Source organism: Colobus angolensis, unplaced genomic scaffold (assembly GCF_000951035.1).
Source record: "Colobus angolensis palliatus isolate OR3802 unplaced genomic scaffold, Cang.pa_1.0 Scaffold163, whole genome shotgun sequence".
Taxonomy (NCBI): domain Eukaryota; kingdom Metazoa; phylum Chordata; class Mammalia; order Primates; family Cercopithecidae; genus Colobus; species Colobus angolensis.
In genome coordinates this window covers 7,098,678-7,114,512 of record NW_012114744.1, presented here as the reverse complement: position 1 = coordinate 7,114,512, position 15,835 = coordinate 7,098,678, and the positions used below count along the sequence as shown (strand labels likewise).

Sequence of the window (15,835 nt, the reverse complement as noted above, 5' to 3'; positions counted from 1 at the left end):
ACATAGGAGGTCTCTTCTCTAACTCCCACTTCCTTTTTATACTCTTGATTATTGGATGTTGTCTTATTTGGGGACCAGTTGTTTGCAAGGAGTCTTGATTTATTCAAAATATGAGAAAAATATGAGAATTTCTCAGAAGGAAACTTAAGGGCAAGACACACCAGATTTAATGAGTGGAACTAGGAAAAAAAAGTTGAAATTGACTTGATTCTGTTCTTTTTAAGTGTACATGATGTCTTTTTACTGCTCTTTTCTCTCTCTCTCTCCTCTCTCTCTCTCTCTCTCTCTCTCTCTCCTCTCCTCTCTCTCTCTCTCTCTCTCCTCTTCTCTCTCTCTCTCTCTCAGCTACAAAATATAGGTTGCCTCTCTTAAAGTTTCGAGAAAATCATATAAAACTTCAAGGGAAAGTTGTTTCTGTTAGGCAAAGTGCTTCTATTCCTGTTTCCAGTGTGTTAGTAGTGGTTAAATTTAGAATTTACTCCAGTAGATCTCAGACTTTTGCACAGATCAGAATCATCTGAGAGGCTTGTTGTTAAAACACAGACTGCTGAGCACCATCCCAGAATTCCTGATTCTGTAGATGGGCGGAGGGGCCTGAGAATTTGCATTTTTCGTGAGTTCTCTGGTGATGCTGATGATGCTGCTCAGGGTCCCACTGTGAGAGCCACTCATTTATTGCACAGTGTGCATACTGGTGAAGACTGGAGAGGAGGAGAGGACAAGCAGAGGAATAGATATCACCAGGTGATAGGAGGCCCTGATATACGGGAACTGGCTGTGGTTGTCCCCTTCCTGCCAAGTTTAGGGTGAGCATTTTTGCAGTTGTATGTGTGACAGGCCATAACTGGAGGTATATGTATGAAGGAAAAGATATTTGTGTGTTTGGAAGACTAAATAGTTCATTAGACAGGTCTCATTGCTTGTCCTCTCTCCCACTTCTAGAAAATCTATGCCACTCAATCCTAGAACAGGCAGTGGTTCATAGTTCTGTTGTCCCAGTTGGCCTGTGTCAGTTTGCATTTACATCTGTTCCTGATGTAATTAATAGTGCTCCTTTTACTCTCAAAAGTGTGGTCATTCGGTACATAGCAGATGACATCCACTTCTTTTTCCCCTCACCTCCCTCCCTCAAAGCTTACTTGACTGGGAAAACTACTTCACCCAAGGCTAACCAAGCCATTGGCTGGTTAGCAATGAATCAGATGCTAACTCTTGAGAATTTATGCTAAAAGACTGTAAGAGATGACGTCAGAGGGTAGCTTAGGGTCCTGAAAAGTCATGTGGAGTCAGGGCTGGGGAGGCTCTTGGGAAACATAGTTAGCCATATTCAGGATGACTAAACAGAGAAAGTCAGCCAGGGAGCAGCGGAGAAGCCTGAAGAGGAAATGAAGCAGCTGCACAGAGAGAAACCATGAAATGAAGAAGCTGACTAAGATACAGCAGTTCCTGAAAGACAGGGTTCCTGATTTCCTGTTCCCAGAGTCTCCAAGAAGCCCGGCTGTAAATATTTCCCCAGGGTTCTCTAAGGTTTCTTAAACAACCATCCTTTATGGGAACTAGCTTGAAAGAGTTTCTTTCCTGTGCAAGCAAAAAAGCATTAAGTAGAGTGCTACTGACATTACACGGTCAATGTGCCCCAAGCAGCCTCTTCAGCTCTGGTTCTGCATGTCTTCTTTGCTTTCTGAGCTGCAGAGACACTTTGGTCTGACATCGTGGCCCAGTAACCTCCCTGTTCGATTCTTTTCCAGTGCTGCTGGGCAAAAGTGGAACAGAACAAACATCAGCAGAGGTAACTATATGGGTAAGTGGGGCAGAGACGCACAATTATAGAATTCACAGTAAAATTTGAGATCGCGGAGACTTGTTCCTTTCTTTTACATATAAGAAGGCCTAAGGGAAGTGACTTTTCCAAGATCATAAACAAGAAAATCTACCCCAAAGATTATTCTTCACTCCCTACTTTTGCCCTGCCAGATTTGCTTTTGTGCAAAATGTATTTGATGGGGGAAAAAGTTCAATCCACAATTTAAGTTAAGGATGGAAATGAAAAGGGCCTAGAAATGGCAGCACTAAGTTTTATTGACTTGGAAAGCTGTAATCCAATAGATGGGAAAAGCACAAAAATACAATCCTATTCCATCATATAAGACCTAAGTACCTATATGTACTCAGCAGAGAAGTATAACCTGAAAGTATCCAATATTTGGTTCAAAACAATTCACTCTAACTCCTGCAAAAGCATGCCAGTATTGAGATTGATCTCACTGGTTTCCTTCTTTCTACTGTAGCTGAGGACCCAGACAGAAACCACATGAAAAATATTAACAGCATTTTTCATGTGTCCTTCCAATAAAGTATAACCTGGCCAAATGTGCTTCGAAAGCATTTTAGGAAATTTTAGTATTTATTAACTTATACTATTGGACATATTGTCAAATTATACAAAAGAACTATCCCAAATATTATGATACTTTATGATTACAAATATTAGAGGAATCTTAAAAAGTAACATTGCCTTTTCCAATGCCATCTTTCTCACTAAGATGGTACCACAGCTGTGAAGTGAATACCCTCCTTAGGAGAAATCCTGTTTTTAGCAAATATAGTTGTCTGAAATCGGGAAGAAGGTAACAAACATCAGCCTTCTTCTGAACTGTAAATCTAACACAGCAAACCAGCTCTCGATACCACTGGACCACTTGTCTCCTAATCTTCAAAAGAAAGTACTATGTTACCCCTCAGCAGGCGACCCCAGTATAAGTTACTCTTAGGGAAGGTCTCCAAAAAGCATACTTTCAAATTCCCTGCCCACTACCTCAACCTCTCTCTCTCTGTGTTTACTCATGCTTTTATTATCAACCATCTGAGGAAAAAACTCAAAAAACAAAAAGCATGTCTTTACCCAGTTCAGGATGAGAATGAGACCTTCTGCTTGTCTCTCATATCCTGTCCTTCCACTCTCTTCTCTTCATCTTTACATTTCCCATCTCACATCTCCCTTCACTGACTCTTTCCCACGCCCTATAAATATATTCAACCCTCTCTCCTTCTAAAAACCAAAAACTTTATAAAATCGTATTTACCCTCAAGTGAATTTCCCATTTCCTTTTTTCTTAACCACAAAACTTTTCACCTCCAATTTGTCACTTCAATTACAGCAATTCTGTATTAGTTGCTTCTCATATTGCTGTAAAGAAATACCTGAGACTGGTAGTTTATAAAGAAAAGAGGTTTAATGGGCTCATGGTTCTGCAGGCTGTACAAGAAGCATGATGCTAGCATCTGCTCAGTTTCTGGGGAGGCCTCAGAAAACTTACAATCATGTTGGAAGGTGTGGGGGGAGCAGGCACATTACAATGGCCAGAACAGGAGCAAGAAAACAAGAGAGTGAGGGGGAAGGTTCCACTTTTAAATGACCAGATCTCATGAGAATTCACTCACTATCAGTGACAGTATGAGCGGGGATGGCACTAAACCATTCATGGGAAATCCACACCCATGATCCAATCACCTCCCACGAGGCCCCACCTCCAACATTGGGTATTACACTTCCCTATGAGATTTGGGCAGGGCCATATATACAAACTATATCAAATTCTTTTCCCACCTCATTGAAAGGAAGTTTCTCGTCATCTATTATCAAAGTCAAGCATCTCTTCTCATTCTTCATTTCATTCTTCCTCTTGGCAAGAAGCAGTTCTATTGAATACCACATACTTATTTACATTCTCACCTTCAGCTTTAATTCGCTTCTGTGATTCCCTTCCTACCTTTCTGAGTAATATTTCCCACAACGCTTGGGAGTTCCTCTTCTTTTCCACACCCAGTGAGAGGAAGTTTTCCACCGGCTTCATCTCCCTGCTTTAACACTCATCTCTACCAGTTTTTCCCTGACCTCTACAATTTCAGGACTGCCCTCACTTCTGAGCCTCAGACTTAAATCTCTGATGTGGTTAGAATGTGTCCCCCAAAGTTCATGTGTTGGAAACTCAATCCCCAGTGCAACATTGTGGGTAGGTGGTACCTTTAAGAGGCGATTAGGTCATGAGGGCTCTGCCTCCTGAATAGAGTAATGCCATTATAGATGGGTTCTGGCTAAAAAAGATGAGTGTGTACTTTGGGAGTCCGAAGCGGGTAGATCACCTGAGGTCAGGAGTTCGAGACAACCCTGGCCAACATGGTGAAACCCCATCTCTACTAAAAAATGCAAAAATTAGCAAGATGTGGTGGCAAGTGCCTATAATCCCAGCTACTCAGGGGTCTGATGCAGGACAATTGCTTGAATGCAGGAGGCAGAGGTTGCAGTGAGCCAAGATTGCACCATTGCACTCCAGCCTGGGTGACAGGAGCAAGACTCCATCTAAAAAAAAAATGAGTGTGGTCCCTTCCTCTCTTTCTCTCAGGCTCTCTTGCCCTTTTGCCTTCCACCATAAGCTAACATGGCATGAGGCCCTTGCCAGAAAGCTGACTCCTTGATATAGGACTTCCCAGCCTACCGAACTATGAGCCAAACAAATTTATTTTCTCTGTAAATTACCCTGTCTCAAGTATTCTGCGATAGCAGCAGAAAACAGACTAAGACAATCTCCAGCTGCTTGCTTGATACCTCCATATGCATGACCAAAATCAGATTCATGTTATTCTCTACAAAACCAAATTCCTGTAATATTCCCAGTGATCTGACCCTAATATAATCTCTCAAGCTTCTCATCATGAAGCTCACTGCCTATTAATTTCTTTTCCACTTACACAGAACAACATATTATTTCTGCCTCTGATGTTGCACACACTGCTACAGCTCTTTAGCATCTATTTCCTCCATTTTGCTCTTATGAAATCCCCACCAATCCTTCAAGGCCTAATAAATGTCACTTTCTCCATAAATTTCTTCCCATTTTTTCTTAGACTAGGCTGTCACATAAGTGGAGGGTTTGTATTCCTGTTACAGTTTTTATAGCTTTTAATTTATACTGTACTGTCTTTCAGAGTTTTGAACATTTTTAAATTACTAAATGTATATTACATTTGCTGTGTGCCCTATTGTACGCCTAAATTTTTATGTATGTTAACATTAATCCACTAGTTTCTTCAACCACTGTTAATTAAATGATTAATTGTAATCTGCCTATATTAAGTATCTTTGAGATATGACAATGAACAAGATAGACAAGGCTCCTACTCTGTGAACCTTATGGAGGTGGTAATTTTATATAGACATAAGTGCTGTGAGGAGAGTTGAACAAGATAATGTGGTAATGGCTGGGGGCTGTTTTTGCTAAATGGTCAGGGAAGGCTTATGTGAGGAGGCATGACAGAGCCAGCCAGGTGTGACTTCATATGCGAACACTCATAAGATCAGAATAAGTTATACACATTTCAGGAACAAAGGGTCACCAATATGACTAGAAAGATATGGCCAGGAGATCAAGTGGTTAGACACAAGAGGGAAAGAGAGAGAGAGAGGGCGAGGGCGAGCGAGAGGGAGAGGGAGAGGAGCCAGATCATGTAGAATCTTGAAGGCTATGTTGAAAAGACTTGATTTCATTTTAAATGAGTTAAATCATTGGAGGAGGATTTTGAACAAGGAAATGAGGTGATCTATTGTATGCATTTAAAATGTCATTCTGGTTCTTGTGTTGAGAATAACGGACTCAGATTGAAGTGAGCATTCTTCACACTTGCTAAAATATTGAATGTAGGCATGAGGGTAAGAAAGTAATCAAGTATAAGTCTTCTGTTTCTGTGTAGAGAAATTGGGTGAAAGATCCTGCTATTTCATAAGTCGGGGAAAGCCGGGGAATTTTTTTTTTTTTTTTTCGTTAAGGAAAGGGAGGCCAAGAGTTCCATATTGGAACTAGGACATATTAGACATTTATAATCCTTGCAAAAATCTTACAAGATTGATATTATCATCATTCCATTTTACAAGCAAGGAAATGAATATTCAGGAATGTATTAAGTCTTGTCATCCTGAGAAGTGAAACTAGAATCCTTTCTTGTGTCTTTCTAGTGTCATAGTACCTGATGCTATGGTCTTGAATGTTTGTGTCACTCTGAAATGCCTATGTTGAAATCCTAACCACCAAGGTAATATATTAGAAAGTGGGGCCTTTGGAAGGTGATTAGGTCATGAGGGTGGAGCATTCCATGGACGTGATTAGTGCCCTTAAAAAGGAGGAATGAGGGAGCTTGGTTGCTCTTTCCACCGTACAAGGACACAGTGAGAAGACACCATCTATTAAACTGAAAGTGGATCCTCACTAGACACTGAATCTGCTGGAATCTTGATTTGAATTTCCCAGCCTCCAGAACTGTGAGAAATAAATTCCTTTTGTTTATGAACTACTCAGTTTATAGTGTTTTGTTATAACAGCCAAAAGAGTCCAAAATACCTGAGGGGCTTTAGAAGTGCCCTATTGCTTCCCTGTAAGGTATCCAACAGATTTGATTTCCCTTCCTTGAGGGCAGAGGTTACTCAGTAGGATTCTCCATATCATTTAACATCACCTATGTAAAACATGTTTCCGTAAAAGCAAATCATTCGAAATGTTTTACAGTTTAAATCTTACACATACGCATTACATTGGAAACTTTGAAAGTGGAGTCACTTTCCTCTGACTCGAGGAGTATAGTCTTCCTAAGAGGCATCCTTCCATATCCTCAACAAAGAAGGTAAACTGAGACAGTGGGAAGAGTACCTTTCATCTCTATACTTAAGTACCTGAGAACTGCTTTATTGTGTACCTCGGCTTCGGCTTCGAAGAAAAAGCTAAGCTGTTGTGTTGGTGAGCAAAATAAAAGAACTAAAACAAGTAGGCAGACTTCACAAACATGTAAATTACAAAATACAAGCCTGCCTTAACAATCTCCACATCAAGTGCTGAAATTCATTTTTATTGTGACCATCTTAAAAACTATGGTTTTATTAATAATTTAAGTGACTGTGATAAAGATGGTCTAAGTATATGTCACTTTTTAAAAAACAGACATTTGTGTCTTACTAAAAGCCTTTATGAATTATATAGTAACCTTCCTGATTCTAATAGCTAGAATCTTCCTATTCATTAGCTCCATGAAACATTCATACTAGTCTCTGCCTAGGGAGTGATTGTTCACTGTACTCAGAGAGCTTCCATTTATATTAATGTGTGTATGCATAACAAGAATAACCCTTTAATTCTCTTAAACTTTCTAATAGTTGCTATGTTGTACTGCAGAAATAGCCATGTTTTGTTGAGTACATTTCTTATTTCAGTTGATTCAATCTGCCTTTTCTTTTTCTAAAATTATTAAGCTGGATATAGAGCTTTGATCTTTTTCAGCATTCTGCTTGAGTGAACCTTGTATGGAGCAAAATGATGCTTGCACAACTGTAGGAAAGATGAAGTGCATATGGCAAACTATTTTCTCAGACAACTGGACCCTTTGATTCAATCCAGTTCAGTGATTAAGGCAGTGATTAAGAGTACAGGATCTGGAGTCCCACTGTCTGGGTTCAAATCCCAGATCTACCAGTTATGAGCTCTCTGAGTCTGGTCTTCATCTGCAAAGTAAGCATAATAGTAGTATCTCCTTCAGAGACTCTTTGAAGATTTAACCAGTAAATACACCTTTGTTTTTCTTCCAGTTGTTTCTGGAGTTTGACCACAAATGTGTAACATGTATTTAATTTCCATTTTACCAACTATTTAATATTTTTCTCCTTAAAGCAATTGCCATTTAGCAGAGAAAAAAAACAAATCAGAGTTCATGGCCTGGTTGTGGAAATGAGTAAAGAGAAGGTAGAGCTAATTCAGACCTATGCATCAATAATATGCCTCACAAAAGTTAAAACATATATAAACTTCAATAGAAGATTGTTTAAAGATGTGAGAGTTGTCAACCATAACATGTTTGGCATCTGAGAGATAATGTTTGAGTAGTTGAAACAGTGCTTTCTCAACTGAATTGCCTCTGCCTAATTATGTACTGGGAAACCAAGCAGAATTTGAATTAATATGTTTTTGAAGAAATTGTAAGGCAGAAAATGAATCCATGCACTATTCCACTGGTCTGGAAGCACAACTATTTAGGGATCATCATATGTTGAGCATTCTATGGGTTACTAAAGATAGTAACAGCCTTATGATTATTTTTCAATACTTCACCAAGATCTGGCTCCTGAGCTACCAAGAAAAACATTTTGTAGAATCATGAATAATAATAGAGAACAATACCATGCTTAGTATTTCCTTTCTCTGTAATTCTCTTCCACCAGCTATCTGCATTTCTATGTCCACTGTCAATTTACAGACAGGCTGTCAGGGACCACAATGTAGAAAAAGAATATACCATCCCCCTGCCCTAAACTCTATCCCATTGTTTAGATTTACTTTTCTTTATAGCTCTGAAAATCACTAGACATATTTTAAATTTGTTCATAATATTTGATACTGTTATTTGGTCACCATATATCCCCAGTTATTGGTAAAGAGTCAGTGCTAAATAAATATCTGTTAAGTAAATGACTTAATTTATCTCCACATTCAAATATTATATATGTGATATATATGACAATGTTCCCTTTGCACATTCTGAGGAACCATGAAAATGACTGTGGAAACCGAATCCAGGCAAAGCAGTCTTAATAATTGATGCCAAAAAATTATGTCTGTGCATGACCTTTCAAACTTTTTGTTGAAATATTTAAAACTTCTTACTGTCAGTTATGAATGTACAGGTATGTCAAAAAATAGTAAAACTAACATTTATTTAGTACACTATAATCAAAAACAGCAGAAACTTGAAAATTAAAATGCTTTATTTCTTTGTAAAACATTTATCAAGAATAGTTTGATCAGCGCTTACTTTCTTCTCATTGTGAAACTTACAATAGGGAGGAAACATCTTTTACACCTCGGCGAATTGTCACTCTCCTTTTCAAGTTTAAATTAGCTTCCAGTATTGTGTGCTTTGTGCTTTCAATGTCATGACATTTCTAAGAATTCTTTTAATTCTTCATTCTTTTCATCACAACCACTTTGCTCATTTATGCTGATGAAGTCACCTTTACTGAGTCCCTCTGGCTGTCTATCTAGAGCTTCTAGAGCTGTGGCAGGTGTAGGAGCCCAGGGAACACTTCCCCTTCACCCTCTGATCATTTGCTGGAAAATCAACTGACAAAAGGCAGATTAATTGGAGAAAAGGCATACATATGTATTAATGTGCACATGGGGGACAACCACAGAGTGATTACCCCAAACCCTCCTAGGGGCTCAGAGCATGGCCAACAACAGATTATGGTTGTAAATGCCATCACATTGGCAAGACAGGTTATGGAAGTGGGGAGATGAGGAAGCTGGCTAGCAAAGGGGGTCTTGTTATATAGGTGAAATCTCAGAGCTAGAAACGCTCAGAGAGAATAGATGGTAATGTTTTTTCAGACCTTTAAAGGTGTCAGACTCTAGGTTCATCTTTCCTAGGCCCAGAAAAGGGAAAGCTTCAGAGAAAACCTGGCTGCATCAATGCACATTCTCTACAAATGCAAACGTCCCTATTAAGAGACAGCTTTGCAGGGGTACTTCTGTTTGCAGGCCATCTGAACAGCTATCTCAAAATATCTTTAAAAATTATATTTTGAACTGGACACAGTAGCTCATGCATGTAATACCAGCACTTTGGGAGGCCAAAGCAGGTGAATCACTAGGTCAAGAGATCGAGACCATCCTGGCTAACATGGTGAAACCCCATCTCTACTAAACATACAAAAATTAGTTGGGCATGGTGGCATGTGCCTATAGTCCCAGCTACTCGGGAGGCTGAAGCAAGAGAATTGCTTAGACCTGGGAGGCGGAGGTTGCAGTGAGCCGAGATTGTGCCACTGCACTCTAGTCTGGCAACACAGCAGGACTATGTCACAAAAAACAAACAAACAAAACTATATTTTGGGGTGAAATATTTTTATTTCTTTCACAGGGTTACCTCTCTACAGTGAGCTATTTTAACTCCATTTATGTTTAATTTGTATCTTGCAAAGTTACTTGCACAGTGCCATATGCTGCATAGGTATTACCCAGGTTTTCTTTGTTAGGAATGATAAATTCCTCTTCAAAAAGTTTAACTGTATAATGTTCTTGCCCTTTGTTCAAAAGCCCAACCTCCTTGTACTCTTTGTTTCCAGCTTGCAAACAACTCTTCTGCTCTAGTTGTGCCCTGACATGCCCAGACATGTCCAGACATGCCTTGTATTCTAGCGGATGGACCACTCCGACCCCCTCCTCCTCTTACAGACTGCGCATTTACTCTATTTAGAAAAGTTTAAGTCTTAGCCAGTTGGGATCAGTTTACATTGGATGGTCCAACCCTAGATAAGGGAAGGACACAGGGTTAGGAACTGCGTTAGGGATAAAAATCGCTTCTCTCCTTTGTTCAGTATGCTCTTGCGATCGTGACTGACACAGGCAGCACCCTTCTGCAGAAGCAAATTGCCTTGCTGAGAAAAATTTTGTGTAAGTGCTGGTTCTTCCTTGCGGCACCAAGCATTTGTTTTCAATAAGCCTGCGGCTCGTCTGGGATTCCCATTCTCCTCCAGGGAAGTGTCTCTGATCACCTCTCATGGAGAGATGTGTCCCACTGCCTCATTGTGGTGGCCTTAGGGGTAAGGAATTGAGACCCACCCAGCATGACAAATAAACATGGACCCTCAGCAATGTGGGAAGAAAAAGCCTACAAATGCCATGGTGACCAGGTAACTCTGTGCACAGACCAAGGTAAGAAAAACTGCAGGGGCGATGAAGTATTTCCTTGGTGGTCAGGACATTCTGGAGGTTGAAAGTGTGTGAATGAGATGCACAATTGAGTGCTAAGTGAGTGTGGAGTCCTGATCTGTGGTTCCATGGTCACCTCATAAGGCTTATGGTAGCTAGCCTGTCAGGGGTTTCTACCAACCCACCAATGTTAAGAGGGACATAAATTCCCTCTGCAGAAGTGGCCAGAGACAGAAAAAGTGAAAGCATAAGAGTGCAAGAAACCTCCAGCAGGAGGGGTTGAACCTCTAGAGCAGAGTACAAGAAACTTCCAGCAGGGGTAGGGGATGAGCCTCTAGAGCCAAGGCAGCAAGAAATCTCTAGTAAGAGAGGTTGAGCCCCACACACTTGGGACACTCAAGGAAACACCTAAAAACTTCCAGGATAGGAAATACCTCAAGTAAGATGGGGGATAAAAAGGAAAAGACAGACAATATAATCCCCTCAGATAGCCCTCTAGGTTTCATGTTAAAATATTGGAAGGATAATGAAAGAATGAAACATAAAAAAGTAGCAAGTGATAAGATATTACTGTTTTATTTGGACTAAAGAACCTATCCTCAAACCCTCAGTCTTCTGGCCCAAGTTTAGGTCTAGTGAGGATTGGATCTGTCAACTTTTAATAGAATATGTCAATAACAAAGGTCTTATCTCCCAGGAGGAACTAGACTAGGCCCTGTGTTGGCGGCAGTGACCTCTTTTTCTGTATTCCTTAAAAACTACGAAAGACAAGCAAGGAACTGCTTCCCCTGAGGAAATTAAGATCCCTAATCTGTAACCGTCCATTAGCACATGGGACCCTTTATACCACCTTCCTCCAAAAGCGTCTGCTCCCACCACTGCCACCTCTAACTTCCCTCCCCTTCAAGCCAATGCTGCTGCCCCTAGTCCTTACCAGCTCACTCTGTTCTCCACCTCCTATCCCTGACTCTTGGAGTTATCCCCAGCCTGAATACCCTCCCTTAGGAAGGCTTCAACATGAGATAGAACAATGTAAGAAGGATGTTCAAAACTTCCCTTTCCCCTCTACCTCCAGAGGATTGACCACCAACCTTTTTTCCTTAAGGGAAGTGCCTCTAGGAGGAAGGGCCTTGGCTTTGTGAATGCGCATTTAACCAGCTCAGAAGTTAGAAACCTAAAAAGGGAACTTAGACCACTCTTAGATGATCCCTATGGCATGGCAGATCAAATTGATCAATTTCTGGGACCCCAGTTACATACTTGGGCTGAGTTAATGTCCATCTTAAGCATCCACTTTTGGGGAGAGGAAAGAAGCATGATCCACAGGGCTGCTATGATGGTTTGGGAATGTGAACACCTCCCAACCCCCGCCTGGGTCATAACGTCTCTGCAGCTGAACAAAAGTTCCTGGCCCAAGATCCTCAGTGGGATAATAAAGCAGTCCATCAAGGAGATGTAAGGGATCTCAGAGTTACGATAATTAAAGGGATTCAGGAATCAGTTCCTCTAACTCAAAATATTACCAAAGCTTTTAACATACAACAGGGAAAGGATGAAGGACCTATGGAATTCTTAGAAAGGCTTAAGGAGCAAATGAGGAAATATGCTAGGTTAGACTTAGAAGACCCCTTTGGACAAGGGATGTTAAAGTTCCATTTTGTTACTAATAGTTGGCTGGACATTATAAAAAAATTACAAAAGATAGAAAATTGGAAAGACCATCCCAGAGAAGAGCTTTTAAGAGAGGCCCAAAAGGTATATGTACAGAGGGACAAGGAAAAGCAAAGGCAAAAAGCAAGAATTATGTTTTCTGCCATGCAACAGAGAACTCTCCAGCAGAGAGCCCAGGGAAATAGAGCTTGTAAATCTTTTCAGTATCTGGCTGTTAGACCCTACATGGAAACAAAGGGATCAAACCAGAGGGTCAAGGAATGAAAAAAGGAAAAAGGGCAAAATAGGCGTATCAAATGTGAGAAAATAGGTCACTTCAAAAGATAATGCCTCAAATGGGCAAAGCAAAGTAAGGTCACTCATGGCCTTTGAGGAAGAATAGGGGAGTCAGGTGCTTTGTCTCTTTTATTTCAGATCCCACCTAGAGCCCTTCATAAATTTAGAGGTGGGACTTAAATCTGAATTTATTACCTTTTTAATCTACTCAGGGGCAACTTGCTCCTCTGTCTGTTGTTATTCCCCATCTGGTGTAATTTGTTCACAAGAACTTCTAATCTCAGGAGTAAAAGAAGGATTTAGAGCAAAAATCTTAGAAGAAACAAAGGTCAAATATCAGAATCGCTCCACTAATATTAAATTCCTGTTAATTCCAGAGACAGGAACAAACTTCTTAGGGAGGGATTTAATGCTAAAATTAGGCTTAGGACTCTGTGTTAGCCAGGTAAAATTTCTTACCTCCCTAAACCGACTCACCACCATAGATGAAGACTAGATCCATCCTGATATCCGGTCAAAAGAAGGAAATTGGGGAGAATTAAAAGTTCCTCCAGTTAAGATCAAATTAAAAACCCCTGGGGAAATAGTAAAAGGAAAGCAATACCCTAGTCCTCTAAAAGCAAGAATAGGTTTAAAACCCATAGCTGAAAGTCTTATCCACAATGGACTTCTTGAGCCCTGTATTTCTCCTTATTTTGCCTGTAAAGAAGCCAGACGGGTCATACCAGCTAGTACAGGATCTCAGGGCTATTAATCAAATAGTTCAAACTACTTACCCTGTTGTCCCCAGTCCTTACACTAACCTGGAGATCAAGTCCTTGTCAAGAGCTTGAAAGAGGCAAAGCTGAAGCCCACTTGGGAAGGATCTTATCTAGTGCTCCTGACAACTGTAATGGCAGTTCAAGCCACTGAGAAGGGATGGACCCATCACACCCAAGTCAAAAAGGCATCACCCTCTCCAGAGTCATGGACCACCATTCCAGGACCCACCCCAACCAGAGTAATGTTAAAAAGAAAAGTTTTATCTGTCTCTTCCTCCTTTTCCTCTTCTCCCCAGCTACCTCGCCCCTTAGTATTAATATAACTCGGTCTAGTTCACCTGAAACCATTACCTTTGATGCTTGTCTTGCTATGTTCTGTGGAGATCTTCAAAGCCAAAGAAATCTAGCCTCTTCAGAAAAGTACCTTTGTCCTTCCAGGATAAATGAAAGTGCCTATAAGAGTGACTCTTACACCAAAGAGCACAGGGCAGTCAATGGAAGTTCTTTTTTGGTTGGGGAGATGTGGTCTGGACTACCAAGTGTCAAGGCTGGACCTCCCCAGGAGGAAGTTGCACTAACCTAAAACCTTACATCCACTTTACCAGAAAGACTACTCCCTCTAATTGTCAACTCCAACAATGTAACCATGTGAAAATCTCTACCACTGTCCCCTCCTTTACCGACACTAACCCCACTTTAGGTCGCTTCTATGGCCTAGGAGCTGATATTCCTGGAATAGACCCTATAGGATCCTTTGAGATCTACTTCATTGCTCCTCCACCCCCTTCCCTTTCTCCTCCTTCTAAACCTTCTCCCAGTCATATAGTTGTTCTTTCCATACCCAGTGATGAAACTACAGTAGACATTGTAGAAGTTAAAGATTTAAAACAAACTTTAGCCATTGAAATGAGATTCCAAGATGCGAATGCCTGAGTGGCATGGATTAAATATTCTGTTCACATGTTAAACAAACTTGTGCAGCAGGCAGGCCAGAGGTCCAAATAGTCCCCTTCCCACTTGGATGGTCTTCTGACCGACTGGGCATGAGCTGCATGGTGAGTCTCTTTCAAAACCCCACAGCCTGGGGCAATGAGGCATGCAAGACTCTAGTTAAGTGCTCTGTGTGTCAGCCACTGAGGCCATCTGGCCTCCAGCTTCTGGTATTAATTTTTCCTTGTGTCTCTCATGGCAGGGGGAAAGATTATTGTCCCTTGGAGACCTGAAAAAGTACAGTGAAACCAAGCCTTTCCAAGAGCTTACCAGTCAGATTGCCCTTGTTTATTCCCGGGAAGATGTATGGTGGTATTCTGGTGTGCTACTATTGGATACTCTGCCAAGTAACTGGAGCAGCACTTGTGCTCTGGTCCAATTGGCCATCCCTTTCACACTGGCATTCCATCCACATAACAAGAAGGAGAATCAGACAAAAAGAAGTGCTCCTCATGGTCTTTTGACCCTTACATTTATATGGATGCTATTGGGGTCCCATGAGGGATACCAGATGAATTTAAAGCTCAAAATCAAATAGCTGCAGGATTTGAATCTGCACTGTTCTGGTGATCAACTATAAACAAAATTGTAAACTGGATAAATTACATCTATTATAATCAATAGCAGTTTGTCAATTACACAAGAGACACAATCAACGGAATAGTTAAAAAATTGGGCCCCACCAGCCAAATGGTTTGGGAAAATAGAATAGCCCTTGACATGGTGTTAGCAGAAAAAGGTGGAGTCTGTGCTGTGATTGGAGTCCAATGCTGTACTTTTATCCCTAACAACGCAGCCCCCAGTGGAACAATTACAAAGGCCTTACAATGGCTTACCTCCTTATCAAATGAGTGAGCCAAAAATTTCAGAATAACTGACCTCTTCATGAGTCTCATGGAAAGGTGGTTTGGTAAAGGGAAAGGGCTTATGTCCGCAATATCAACCTCTTGCAATTGTCATAAGTGTAGTCATTTTTGTAGGATGCTGCATCATACCCTGTATCCATGGGTTAATGTCAAGACTTACAGAAACAGCTCTCACAAAACCCTCCCCTATCCCTCCTCCTCCATAGTCAGATAAGCTCTTGTTCCTAAATGATCAAGAAGAGCAGCAAAGCCAAATCATGCTAAAAAATTTTGAAGAGGAAGAATTGTCAAAAGGCAAAGGGGGAAATTGTTAGCAATGATAAATTCCTCTTCAAAAGGTTTAATTATATAATGTTCTTGTCCTTTGTTCAAAAGTCCAACCTCCTTGCACTCTCTTGTTTCCAGCCTGTGAACAACTAGTCTCCTGCTCTAGTTGCACCCTGACATGCCCAGACATATCCAGACATGCCTTGTATTCTACCAGACGGACCACTCCTACCCTTTCCTCCTCTTACACATCGCATGT

General features: G+C 40.8%; 1 pseudogene; it reads left to right on the top strand.

Moving 5' to 3' along the window:
- Positions 1–1,629: 1,629 nt before the first annotated feature.
- Positions 1,630–15,835, top strand: part of LOC105508557 — an 81,813-nt pseudogene continuing 67,607 nt past the window's right edge.